Source organism: Loxodonta africana, chromosome 11 (genome assembly GCF_030014295.1).
Source record: "Loxodonta africana isolate mLoxAfr1 chromosome 11, mLoxAfr1.hap2, whole genome shotgun sequence".
In the NCBI taxonomy this organism is placed as follows: Eukaryota; Metazoa; Chordata; class Mammalia; order Proboscidea; family Elephantidae; genus Loxodonta; species Loxodonta africana.
The window spans coordinates 58,326,231-58,340,374 of NC_087352.1; the positions used below are offsets into that span (position 1 = coordinate 58,326,231).

The 14,144-nt window shown below is 46.9% G+C and overlaps 1 long non-coding RNA gene across 1 annotated transcript in view; it reads right to left on the minus strand.

The window, feature by feature from the left end:
* Positions 1-14,144, minus strand: part of LOC111749642 (uncharacterized) — a 38,024-nt gene that overhangs the window by 7,634 nt on the left and 16,246 nt on the right. Inside the window, exon 2 of the long non-coding RNA XR_010323454.1 lies at positions 230-410. This is a non-coding gene — a long non-coding RNA (uncharacterized LOC111749642). The remainder of the gene's footprint in view (positions 1-229; positions 411-14,144) is intronic.

The following is a 14,144-nucleotide window of genomic DNA, read 5'->3' on the forward strand; positions in this document are numbered from 1 at the left end:
TGTCATGGAATCTCAAGGGCTGGATGTAATGATGGTGGAGATGACAGAACAGTGGCCGGCGATCATTAAGCCAAGTGGTCTGCCTGACCCACCATATCTACCCTCCCCGGTTCTCTGTGAGGCTTCACCAGTGAGAGTGCCCCTGCCCTTCTGCTGCCCATTGGTTTTGCCCAGAGGGGCCCCCAGTCAGGAGGACGAAGGGCAAACAGAAAGAGGTTGAAGTGCTTACTGCCAGCACTCCCTGCAGCTGAGGCCTGGCACCGGCTGTCTCCCTCCACTTTCGGAGCACCTCCTCCTGTCCGGCACCTTCTCCTACACACACAGCTCTCTCCCTGCTCTGTTTCTGGAAAAGACAATCTCAGCACAGACAAAAGGAGCACCAACAACACCATAACAACACGGATGCAGCCCTGGAAAAGGGAGAAAGGGGCTCGTTATATGCTTGCAAATGATGCAACACTTTATAACCAATGTTTACCATATACTATGTGAGTGATTTTCAAATAGGCCAAATAAGTGTTTATGTTTAAGTTGTGAGTTAGATGAGAGGTGGAAAAAGAAAAACAGTTGCTGTTGAGCTGACTCTGAGTCACGGTGATCCCGTGTGTCTCAGGGTGGAACTGTGTTCCACAGGGTTTTCAATGGCGGATTTTTTAGAAGCAGATTGCCAGGCTTTTCTTTCAAGGCACCTCTGGGTGGACTTGAACCTCAAATACCAAGTGCCTTAACTGTTTGCATCACCCAGGGACAGGATGAAAAAAGTGCCATTATTTCTACTTTGTGGATGAGGGAAACTGAGGCCCAGGGTAGTTGAGTGACTGACCTATGGCCATAAGGCAGGTTACTAAACAAGGCAAGGCTGGGCCACCTTTCCAGAGCACCTTCCCTGGGTGAAGTTGGGAGTAGCACCTTAGGAACATGCCTGGGGCTTTGGCCCATGTGGGCCTTGAATTCAACTGTTACGTGAACAGTTCTCATGCCATTACTAAGTGCCAGCCTAGGGCCTGTGTCCTCTGTATAACCTGCTAGGGCCACAGCTCATCTACCTGGGCATCTCAGCCTTCAGCACCAGGCAGGGCACCAGAAGTCACCCCCACTTCACAAAAGGGGAAGCTGAGGCCCAGCGAGGCTAAGTGACTGGCTGAGGATTAGACTCTGGGTATGGTGCTCAGACCTTCACACATCCGCTGAAAAAAAGAAGTGTCTCCCCAAATCACTGTGATTAAAGCTGGCCCAATGGGCTGAGTCCTAGTGACTGCAGGGGGTGCTCAGCACTAGGCAGGGCACACAATAGGTCCATGGTTGGACCTGACTGTCAGGCTGAGGGTCTCCAAGGACAGGACAGACAGCTGTGCCCCAGGTCAAGAAGGGCCTTAGAATGTCAGAATCCAGAGTTGCTTGTCAAAAGGGGGACAAAAAAGAGGCACCACCACTGGTCTCTATTTGCCTGGAGCAATAGAGGAAGAAAGAGAGCCAGGAATAGGAGGAAATGGAATGCGTGGCTAATTGCCTCCATGGACAAATGCCTCCTTTGCCTAGAGAACTAAAGAACTGGATGGTGCCTGCCTGTCCTTACTGAACATTTTGATCAAAGATTCTATGGAAGAATCTTGATCAAAAGGGGGAAAATACAGAACAGAATTTTAAATTCTCATGGATTCCAGACTTTCTGGAGCCATCGAGCCTGGATAAACCCCTGAAAGTATTGCCCTGAGATAATCTTTAAACTTTGAACCAAAAATATTCCCTGAAGTCTTCTTAAAACCAAACAATATGTTAACTACTAAAAAAGGTCTGCCTTGATCATTACACTGTTTTACGAACTATCTATATGGAATCAAATCAACAACAGCAACTCAAAAGATTAGACAGGAACCTTAGGGGGCGGTGGGTTTAAGTTAATGGCAGAGAAACCACTCTGACAAGGAGGGTGAGAATTGCAGAACTTGTTGCATGTAGTCATTGTCACTCAATTGTACATGTAGAAACTGTTGAATTGGTGTGTATATTTTCAACGACAACAAAATAAATAAAATTTAAATATATGAATGTGTGTGTGTGTGTTGAACTCCTGATTTAAAAAAAAAAAAAAAGGCTCAGCATCTGGTCAGGGAGGAGACCCTGGGCTGGAGCCCCCAGGCTCTCCACCTTGGCTGCACAAGAATCTCTCAATTACATCAGAACCAGTCTTATTTGTTTTCCCAAAGGATTTTTTTTTTTTAAATTTGTGCTTTAGACGAAGGTTTACAGAGCTAATTAGTTTCTCATTAAACAATTAATACACATATTGTTTTGTGACATTGGTTGCCAACCCCATGACATGTCAATACTCCCCCTTCTCGACCTTGGGTTCCCCGTTACCAGCTTTCCTGTCCCCTCCTGCCTTCTCTTCCTTGCCCCTGGACTGGTGTGCCCATTTAGTCTCATTTTGTTTTATGGGCCTGTCTAATCTTTAGCTAAAGGATGAACCTCAGGAGTGACTTTAATACTGAGTTAAGAGCACGTCCAGGGGCCATGCTCTCAGGGTTTCTCCAGTCTCTGCCAGACCAGTAAGTCTGGTCTTTTTTTGTGACTTAGGATTTTGTTCTACATTTTTCTCCAGCTCTGTCTGGGACCCTTTATTGTCATCCCTGTCAGAGCAGTCGGTGGTGGTAGCCAGGCACCATCTAGTTGTGCTGCTCAGTCTAGTGGAGGCTGTGGTAGTTGTGGCCCATTAGCCCTTTGGACTAATCCTTCCTGTGTCTTTGGTTTTATTCATTCTCCCTTGCCCCAGATGGGGAGAACCAGTCTTTTTTAAAGCTCCCCAGGTGATTCCAGACAGGAGGCATGGTTGAGAGTCACTACTCTAGAGAACGAGACCATTGTGGGTCCACACAGTGCGGAGCATGGGGTGTTTGTAGTGGGGGCACTGATCTAGTGCCTGGGCTCCTGGAGGGGAGGGTCAGAGCCCTGGTGTGTGAGGCCGAGGGGCCCAGCTGCACCTCCCGCCCCCACACCCTGGGCTGATGAGTCCTGCCCTCAGCCACACCTGACCTTGATCAAGAACAGGCAGGCAGGCACCAAGGGTCCCGCCTGGAATTCCATCACCCCAGCCGGCAGCCAGCGCTGTTACATCATGTTCATGTCCCTGAGTCACGGAGAATGTCTCTGGCGATGGCCACAGAAAGGCCAGCTCCAGGCGGAGGGCGGAAGCCGAGGACACAGCCAGGCCCACGTATGTACCCTTGCAGAGTGGCCCCATAAACAGGACCAGGCTATTTTAGGGGAATAAGATCAAATGCGGCTATCAGTTCCCCTAGCTACTTTTGACTCCGTGCTTTAGGCTATTTCTGTGAGGGTGCAGGCTGGTGACACCCCGCGTCACTGAGCACTCTGGGGCTGAAATTAAATGTGTGTCTGCCTGGAAGAATGAGTGTGAATTCCTATAGGATAGACAGTTGCCTGGCAACCACAGTGTCAAGGCCAAAACACAGGCCAGGGCAGAATGGGCGCGGAGACACCAGGTTTGCAAAGTGCCAACTCAAGCCTGTGACCAAGGATCTCAAGAGTCTCTGATACTCCAGATAACTGGTATTTGTTCAGGATGACTGTAGACCTTTAACCACACAGGGGAGGGGTTACTGTGGAGCTAAAGGAGCTTGCACTTCAGGGCGCCTCCTGTCTTGGGTCCCTGCCCAGGCCCTGCACCTGATTTTGATTAGTAATTTCCTGTTATTTGTTATAAGGAGACCTCGGGAGCAACCTCTGACCCCTTTGTTGTTAGGAACTGTCAAGTCGATTTTCAACTCATAGCGACCCCATGTGACAGAGTAGAACTGCCCCAGAGGGTTTTCTAGGCTGTAATCTTTATGGGAACAGATCACCAGGTCTTTCTCCCACGGAGCCGCTGGGTGGATTCAAACCATCAACCTTCTGGTTAGCAGCCAAGCACTTAACTCTTGCACCACCAGGGCTCCTTCCCCTGACCCCCTCACCATACTACTAAAAGACAAAGTTCTTCTGATGAGTATACAGGTCAAACTCAGTTATAACAACCACCACTGCAATGAACAGTACATTGAACAAAGCTTTGGTCAGACAGTTAAAATCAGTTTCATGTATATAATTGGGAACTGGAAAACCCGTTGCCGTAGAGTCGATTTCGACTCACAGTGACTCGGTAGGACAGAGTAGAACTGCCCCATAGGGTTTCCGAAGAGTGGCTGGTGGATTTGAACTGCCAAACTTTGGGTTAGCAGCCGAGGTCTTAACCACTGCACCACCAGGGGACCTTAAAACCCCTCTAGCTCGGCTCATGTATAAGATAGGGGAACTGAGTCTCCGAGCGCTAAGGTGGCTTCCCCCCAAGCTCCTCCAAGAGTTCCCAGTGGCACTCCCAGCCCCTGGAGTTGGTAAAAAAGGGAATTGACCTGCAACAATTTTGAAGAGTGTGCCTCTGGGGTGGAAGACACAGAGTGCAAAGTGTCATTTTTATTATTCTTGTGATGTCATCATTTGGAGAGCTTATCTGTACACACATCTCCCCACCCCAACAACAAAGTCAGCTTCAAAAAAGAAAGCCCTGAAGCAAGCTGTTTGTTTCACGAGTTGCTTAGCGAGGAGTGGCATCCGCTCTTCAGATTCTAAAACCGTAGGTGTTGTGGGCAGCGGAAGGAGGCTCCAGGTCGTGCTGGCTCCAGCCGCCCCTACACGCCCGCCGCCCCCCACCCCCGCCCCGCCCAGCAGTGTCTGGTGGGCTGGGGGTGCTCAGGAGGAGGCAGCAGCTGAGAGACAAGCTGGGGAAAACAGGAAGCCTCGAAGTCACCTCATCTCCAACAGCAGCCCCACACCAATGGTTCCCAGCCCCCACATCCTTGCTCACAAGCTGCCTTCCTGAAATGCCATCCTCTGCCTCATGCCAATTCACCCACCTCCAGAAAAGACACCTGGAAAGGATCTTAGAGACCATCTCGTACAGCAGCTTTTCAGGTGAAGTCCTAAGGCTCCGGTATGCTGAGAGTCTACAGGCCATGCACCCTCTTTTTTTCTGGAACCACCAGTCTTTTTCTCCTTAAAAATCACCTGCTCTTCTCAATCCGTTTCCTTTGAGGAGTTTCTAGAGTTTCCACAGGTTCTGAAACCGTGGTCCCTAGACCAGCAGCTTCAACATCACTTGGGAACACGTTGAAAATGCAAATTCTCAGGTCCTGCCCTAAACCCTAGGGGTGGGACCTAGCAAGCTGTGTTTTAACAAGGCCTCCAGGGGATCCTAATGCACCTGAAGGTTAGGAACTCTGCTGCTAGACTACGAGCTCCTTGGAAGCAGGGATTCAACCACCTGCCTTGTTTATTGCCATGTTAACTGAGATCTGGTGATACAGTGGTTAAAGTGCTTGGCTGCTAGCCGAAAGGTTGGTGGTTCCAACCTACCAGCCATTCCCCAGGAGAAAGGTGTTGCAGTTGCTTCCATAAAGATTAACAGCCTTGGAAACCCTATAGGGCAGTTCTACTGTGTCCTACAGAGTTGCTATGAGTCAGAATCGACTTGATGGCAGTGGATTTTTTGTTTTGTTTTAAGCAGAGCTCATGGTAGATAAAACCAAACCAAATCCATTGCCATCAAGTCGATTTCCAACTCACAGTGACCCTATAGGACAGAGTAGAACTGCCCTACAGAGTTTCCAAGGAGCATCTGTCTGGTGAATTTGAACTGCTTACCTTTCGGTTAGCAGCCATAGTACTTAACCACTATGCCACCAGGGTTTCCTCATGGTAGATGGTAAACCAAAAACCAAACCCATTGCTATCAAGTCTATTCCAACTCATAGCAACCCTATAGAACAGAGTAGAACTGCCCCATAGGGTTTCCAAGGCTATAATCTTTACAGAAACAGACTGCCACATCTTTTTCCCGAGAAGCCACTGGTGGGTTCGAACCGCCGACCTTTTGGTTAGCAGATGAACGCTTAATCACTCTGCCACCAGGATTCCATGGTAGATAGCAGGCGCTCAATAAATGCTTGTTGAATAACTACACTAATGGAGTTTTCAGAGCTAGAAATAGCTTAGTGAGTCTCTTAGCATCTGCATGGTAGCAGGCCCTGGGAGGAGGTGGGTGATGGAAGGGCTGCAAACACTATGGAGGGGCTGGGGCCAAAGTTTCTCTGGATGGGGTGTGGGGCTTAGAGGGGGTCCCTGCAGACTGTACTGCATGCTTCTGGGCCCTGCCTATGTCTGAAGACAGCTGGCTTTAGGAACCCATAGGGTTTTCTAGGCTGTAATATTTATGGGGGCAGATTGCCAGGCCTCTCTCCTGCAGAGTCACTGGTGGGTTCAAAATGCTGACCTTTCAGTTAGAAGCCAAGCTCTTAACCATTATGCTACCAGTGCCACCAGGGCTCCTCAGGAATGGGTGAAAGTCCTCTGTTCTCATCCTGCATAGAAATGGCCGCCTTAGCTTTCTGGGAGGCAACAGCACTGAGTGAGGCTCAATCACCAGCTCAACAAAACCAGGGACCCAGAGGATGTCCTGCCAGCTACCGCCGCTATCTGCCCGGATCTGTCTTTCTCTCCAGCCTCGGGCCCAGCAGAAATCAGATTTCAGGAAGGGGCCTCCGTCAACAATAATAGACCTCTCCTGTGCTCTGGGGTTGTGCCATGTGAAAGCAGGCCACAGAATGGAGCATCAGGCGTGTGGCATCCCTACCTCCTGCACACTCATCCCCACACCGTGTACTAGGTGATCGGGGACACTGCGGGAGCCCAGGGCACAGGCCCAGTCCCCCTCAAAGGGGCAGTTGCCACCAAGGGCAACTCACTCACACCGAGGGATGGGAAAAGCAGTAGTGAGAAGTCGGTGGAGGGCCCTGGGGGCCACCCAGTACAGAGGAGTCCACTCAAGGTCTGGGTGGGTGGAAAATGGGCTGTGGAGATAAGAGTCCCTCAGGAAGGCAGGTCGTGGAGGCTTATGGTGGTACTCCCTGGCAGCAGGAGGCTGTGGTGGGTTAGGCTGATTGGGGTCACCTTTGGGAAGGCATAAACATTGCCCCTACCTCCTCTATGCTTTCAAACTCATTGGGACTAATGGAGAGCACACAGCACAATGCCATCCCTGTAAAATCCCTAAATTGCCAACCATCTCTGGGTCCAGCTACTGGCCAGATGATTACAAGTGCTATTCAGCACAACTCTCTCTGGGTTTGTCATTGCGGAGTTTTCCCTGAGGGCTCTGGAAGGTCTTTGTGTGCTTGGTGGGGTGGAAGAGAAGTACAGGAGAGAGGGAGGAGAGAGGGAATCGTTTTGGGAATTATTTCTACAAAAATAACTTACTATTTTAGTTTCACTACTGGACTAAGAGCCAAGAATCAATTAATTTTTTTTTTTAAGGAAAAAATAGATGTATTAATCCTTGCTTTATTCCTCTGTTAGCATCTGTCTGCCCTTTGCCATTCGTGAGGTTGTGCGTGTGGGTGTGAATGTCCGTGTGTGTCCACATGAAGTGCTTTGTAGCTGTGGGTGCTGAGCACACACACAATATACACAGGCATAGTCACGTCTGAATGATATGGGTTTCATTCAAAAATTAAAAAATGTCTCCCTTAATGCCACCTCAGACGTGACTGGAGTCCGTATTTTTATGGAATGGGTGGTGAGGCATGTCCCCTCCGCATGTCATCTCTCATGAGGACAGAGAAGAACATCATACTTTATTTTATGATCCACAGGTCATTCGTCTATATATGCTTTTTAAAGCCACTGAGGACATTTTGCCAATCACTAGGAGAAACTAAATAAACAGAGCCAAACAGTGTCAGCTCTCTGTGGCTGAGTAATTATGAGGAATTCCTCTTTAAATAGAAGTTTAAGTAAATATAGAAAGATCACTTTACAGAGGGCAGCTCGGGAAGAGGTGGGGGAGCGGGACAAATGGGAGACCCCGTGGAGGTCAAGTTGAAGGTGATGATGGGCTCTGGAGAAAGCAGACCTGGGAGGCCCATCTTCTGCCATCCACACCACAGGGAGACAGTCTGGGCAGCGTTGCTTCTGTCTTCACCTCTGCAGGTTCCAATTTCACATGCTTCATTCATAAAAAAGGCTCCTGTTCTGGGCCCAGGACCACAAACCTGGCCTGAAGATTCATGGTTCTGTCAACCAGCTCGCTGGGTGTCTCCCTCACTGGGCCCTGCACTAAGCCTTGAGGGAGGGAAGGGGCACAGAAAGCTTTTTAGCTGCTGTAGGGTCAGCCCGAAGCATGACGACCCCATGTGTTCGAGTAGAACTGAGCCCCACAGGGTTTTCTTGGCTGCAATCTTTATGGAAGGAGCCCTGGGGCACAAACAGTTATGCACTCGACTGCTACCTAAAGCCTGGCTGTTCAAACTCACCCAGTGACTCTGCAAGTGAGGGACCTGGTGATCTGCTTCCATAAAAGTGATAGCCAAGAAAGCCCTATGGGGCAGTTTTACTCTGTCACACGGGGCTGCTGTGAGTCAGATGGACTTGATGGCACCTAACAACAACAACAACAATCTTTATGGAAGCAAATTTCCAGACCTTTCTTCTGAGAAGCGGGTGGGTGGGTTCGAACCACCAATCTTTGGTTTAGCAGCTGAATGCAGACTGCTTGTGCCATCTAGGCTCCTTGGAGAATAGATAGGCCTTGGGAGATCAGCTAGATGCACAGAAAGAAGTAGTTGGTAATGCTTACTAATTAATAATACTGTTTGATTAGTGCCAGGCCAGCAGAACGGCCAATGAGTGACGGAGAGTCAGAGGAGACAGTGGTAGCCCTGGTCTGGGAGGCTCCTGGGGGCAGAAGGCCTTGAAGGCTAGTGCCAGTTCAGATAGGTAGGGGAAGATGGGGGGCATTCCAGGCAGGGGTCACTGGCTGAGCATAAGTCTGGAGCTTGGAGGGTACAAGGCTTGGAGGGCAGGGACTAGGGCTCTGTGACTGGGGCAGAGAAATCTCCTTGGGCAGTGTTGAAATAAAGCCAGAGAGGTGGGGACAAGCTCTGGAGCACTTGGAATGCCAGAGTAGGCAGCTCCATCGTGACCTAGGACAGAGGGACTCTGAGCCCTAACCATCCTGATCCCACCCAGGAAGCAAGTTTAGGGTGTCTCTGCGGGCATCAGTGGGCAGCTGGAGTCCCTGTGGGTTCCATGCATGAACAGAGCACCCAGGCTAGACAAACCAATGTGCCATATGAGGCAGCCTAGGGCACTCCACCACCCAGCAAGCAGTTCTGAGACCCACCATGTGCCAGACAGGCTGCAAAGGAAAATCAGGAGCAGTCCCTGCCCCAGGGAGCTCACCTCCAGCGTCCTGGGGGTGCAACCAGGGCTCCAACAGGGGCAAGCCTCTAACCGTCACCCCTTGGGCAGCAAGAAGTCTCAATAGAAGAGCCTTCTGCTGGGGGTTGGAGAGGCCCTGTTTACCTCATCTTGCTCACTCTGAGAAAGAGCATCTTTACTGCAATGTTATAGTAGAGTCCACCCAGGTCTTTGCCCTGGGACTTTCTGAAAACAACCGAGAGAACTGCTGAAAACGGTAGGCCCTAAAAACAAGAAACAAGCCCGTTGCTGTTGAGTCAAGTCCAACTCATAGTGACCCCATGTGTTACAGAGTAGATCTGCTCCATAGGATATTCTTGGCTATCATCTTTACAGAAGTAGATTGCCAGGCCTTTCTTCCATGGTACTGCTGGGTAGATTCAAACCACCAACCTTTTAGGTTAGTAGTCGAGCACAAACCATGTTGTGATAAAACTTATCCAATTCATGGTGTTTGTGTAAATGCAAACCATAAACTTCAACATTCTCCAGGCCTCTCAGAGAGGTGCTGGGGTGGCCTCACACGTGAAGACCTAAATGCTGTTGGCTCAGGGGTGGCCAAGAGAGCTCTTCCTGCCTTCTCTGCCAACTCTAGACTGCTACCCACCCCCAGCTTTGTATTTTTTTTTTTTTTAATTTTCAAACATACAGCAAAGTTGAAAGAATTTTACAGTGCACACCTGTTTACCCACCACCTGGACTCCATCATCAACATGTTACTGTGCTGACTACCTGTACATGTCTGTCTATCTGCAGTCCATCTGGGCATGGCACAGGACCAGGCAGGGTTTTGCTCCCTTGTGCATGGGGTCACCATGAGTCAGGGGCCGACCTGAGGGCAGCTAACAAAAACAAAAACATCTGTCTATCCATCCCTCTCTTCGTCCATTGTACTTTTCGTGACACATTTCACAGTAAATTGCAGACATCAGTTTGTCGTTGTTGTGTCCTGTTGAATTGATTCCGACCCATAGCAATCCTATAGGACTGAACAGAACTGCCCCATAGGATTTCTTTACAGGAAGGAGCCTGGTGGTACAGTGGTTAAGAACTCGGTTGCTAACTGAAAGGTCAGCAGTTCAAACCCACCAGTGGCTCTGTGGGAGAAAGATGTGGCAGCTTGTTTCTGTAAAGATTTATAGCTTTAGAAACCCCATGCAGCAGTTCTACTCTGTCCGATAGGGTCACTCTGAGTCCGAATCATTTCACTGGCAAAAGGGAATCTTTTCTTCAATTTTTATTGTGCTTTAAGTGAAAGTTTACAAATCAAGTCAGTCTGTCATACAAAAATTTATATACATCTCACTATATACTCCTAGTTGCTCTCCCGCTAATAAGACAGCACACTCTTTCTCTCCACCCTCTATTTTCATGTCCATTCAGCCAGCTTCTGTCCCTCTCTGCCTTCTCATCTCCCCTCCAGACAGGAACTGCCCACATAGTCTCATGTGTCTACTTCATCCAAAAAGCTCACTCCTCACCAGTATCATTTTCTATCCCATAGTCCCATCCAATCCCTGTCTGAAGAGCTGGCTTTGGGAATGGTTCCTGTCTTAGGCTAACAGAAGGTCTGGGGATCATGACCTCTGGGGTCCTTCTAGTCTCAGACCATTAAGCCTGGTCTTTTTACAAGAATTTGAGGTCTGCATCCCACTGCTCCCCTCCTCCCTCAGGGGTTTTCTGCTATGTTCCCTGTCAGGGCAGTCATCGGTTGTAGTCAGGCACCATCTAGTTCTTCTGGTCTCAGGCTGATGTAGTCTGTGGTTTATGTGGCCCTTTCTGTCTCCTGGGCTCATAATTACCTTGTGTCTTTGGTGTTCTTCATTCTCCTTTGATCCAAGTGGGTTGAGACCAATCAATGCAACTTAGGCGGCTGCTTGATAGAATTTGAGACCCCAGACGCCACTCTCAAAAGAGGGATGCAGAATGTTTTCTTAATAGATTTTATTATGCTAATTGACCTAGATGTCCCCTGAAACCATGGTCCCCAAACCCCCGCCCCTGCTACACTGGCCTTCGAAGTGCTCAGTTTATTCAGGAAACTTCCTTGCTTTTGGTTTAGACCAGTTGTGCTGACCGCTCCTGTATCATGTATTGTCTTTCCCTTCACCTAAAATAGTTCTTATCTACTATCTAATTAGTGAATACCCCTCTCCCTCCCTCCCCACTCTCGTAACCATCAAAGAATATTTTCTTTTCTGTTTAAACTATTTCTTGAGTTCTTATAATAGTGGTCTCATACACTGTCCTTTTACAACGGACTAATTTCACTCAGCATAATGCCTTCCAGATTCCTCCATGTTATGAAATTTTTCATGGATATATCATTGTTCTTTATCAACGCAGAGTATTCCATTGTGTGAATACACCATAAGTTATTTAACCATTCATCCGTTGATGGGCACCTTGGTTGCTTCCATCTTTTTGCTATTGTAAACAGTGCTGCAGTGAACATGGCTGTGCATACATCTGTTCGTGTAAAGGCTCTTATTTCTCTAGGATATATTCCAAAAAGTGGGATTGCTGGATCGTATGGTAGTTTTATTTCTAGCTTTTTAAGGAAGTGCCAAATCGATTTCCAAAGTGGTTGTGCCATTTTGCATTCCCACCAGCAGTGTATAAGTGTTCCACTTTCTCCACAACTTCTCTAACATTTATTATTTTGTGTTTTTTGGATTAATGCCAGCCTTGTTGGAGTAAGATGAAATCTCATTGTAGTTTTGATTTGCATTTCTCTAATGGCTAATGATCCTGAGCATTTCCTCATGTATCTGTTAGCTACTTGAATATCTTCTTTAGTGAAGTGGCTGTTCTTATCCTTTGCCCATTTTTTAATTGGGTTGTCTTTTTGTCGTTGAGTTTTTGCAGTATCATGTAGATTTTAGAAATCAGAAGCTGATTGGAAATGTCATAGCTGAAAACTTTTTCCCAGTCTGTAGGTAATCCTTTTACTCTTTTGGTGAAGTCTTTGGATGAGCGTAAGTGTTTAATTTTTAGGAGCTCCCAGTTATCTAGTTTCTCTTCTGGTGTTTGTACATTGTTACTAATGTTTTGTATACTTTTTATGCCATGTATTAGGGCTCCTAGTGTCGTCCCTATTTTTTCTTCCATGATCTTTATCATTTTAGATTTTATATTTATGTCTTCAATCCATTTTGAGCTAGTTTTTGTGCACAGTGTGAGGTATGGGTCTTTTTTCATTTTTTTGCAGATGGATATCCAGTTACGCCAGCACCATTTGTTAAAGAGACTGTCTTTTCCCCATTTAACTGGCTTTGGGCCTTTGTCAAATATCAGCTGCTCAAATATGGATGGATTTATGTCTGCATTCTCAATTCTGTTCCATTGGTCTACATATCTGTTGTTGTACCAGTACCAGGCTGTTTTGACTACTGTGGCAGTATAATAGGCTGTAAAATCAGGTAGTGTGAGGCCTCCCACTTTGTTCTTCTTTTTCGGTAATGCTTTACTTATCCGGGGCCTCTTTCCCTTCCATATGAAGTTAGTGATTGTTTCTCCATCTCATTAAAAAATGTCATTGGAATTTGGATTGAAATTGCATTGTATCTATAGATTGTTTTTGGTAGGACAGACATTTTTATAATGTTATGTCTTCCTATCCATGAGCAAGGTATGTTTTTCCACTTATGTAGGTCTCTTGGTCTTGCAGTAGTATCTTGTAGTGTTCTTTGTATAGGTCTTTTATATCTCTGGTAAGATTTATTCCTAATTATTTTATCTTCTTGGTGGCTACTGTAAATGATATTGATTTGGCGATTTCCTCTTCGATGTTCTTTTTGTTGGTGTAGAAGAATCCAAGTGATTTTTGTATGTTTATCTTGTATCCTGACACTCTGCTGAACTCTTCTATCAGTTTCAGTAGTTTTCTTGAGGATTCTTTAGGGTTTTCTGTGTATAAGATCATGTCATCTGCAAATAGAGATACTTTTACTTCTTCCTTACCAATCTGGATGCCCTTTATTTCTTTATCTAGCCTAATTGCTCTGGCTAGGACCTCCAGCACAACGTTGAATAAGAGTGAAGATAAAGGGCATCCTTGTCTGGTTCCCGTTCTCAAGGGGAATGCTTTCAGACTCCCTCCATTTAGGATGATATTGGCTGTTGGCTTTGTATAAATGCCCTTAATTATGTTGAGGAATTTTCCTTCTATTCCTATTTTGCTGAGAGTTTTTATCATGAATGGGTGTTGAGTTTTTGTCAAACGCCTTTTCTGCATCAATTGATAACATCATGTGGTTCTTGTCTTTTGTTTTATTTATATGATAAAAGGATTACATTAATTGGTTTTCTAATGTTCAACCATCTTTTCATACTTGGTATGAATCCCACTTGGTCATGGTGAATTATTTTTTTGATATGTTGTTGAATTCTGTTGGCTAGAATTTTGTTGAGGATTTTTGCATCTAAGTTCAAGAGGGATATAGGTCTGTAATTTTGGAAGCTGATCACCAGGTCTTTTTCCCTGCGGAGCAGCTGATGGGCTTGAACCCCTGACCTTTCGGTTAGCAGCCAAGAGCTTAACCATTGTGCCACCAGGGCTCCTTGACATCAGTTTACTTCCCCCAAATATGTCAGCAAGCATATCATTAACTAGGGCTCAATATTTGTTTAAAGTTTTTTTTCAATATAAAGTATATATATATATATATATATACAATGAAATGCACCAGTCTTCAGCATATATTCACAGAGTTTTGAAAAATGAATACACCCTGTAACCCAAACCCCTAGCAAGACACAACACATGACCATCTCTCCAGAAAGCTCCCGTGGCGGCCCCAGCTTCTCATTTGCGAATGCTCCTGACCACGTTC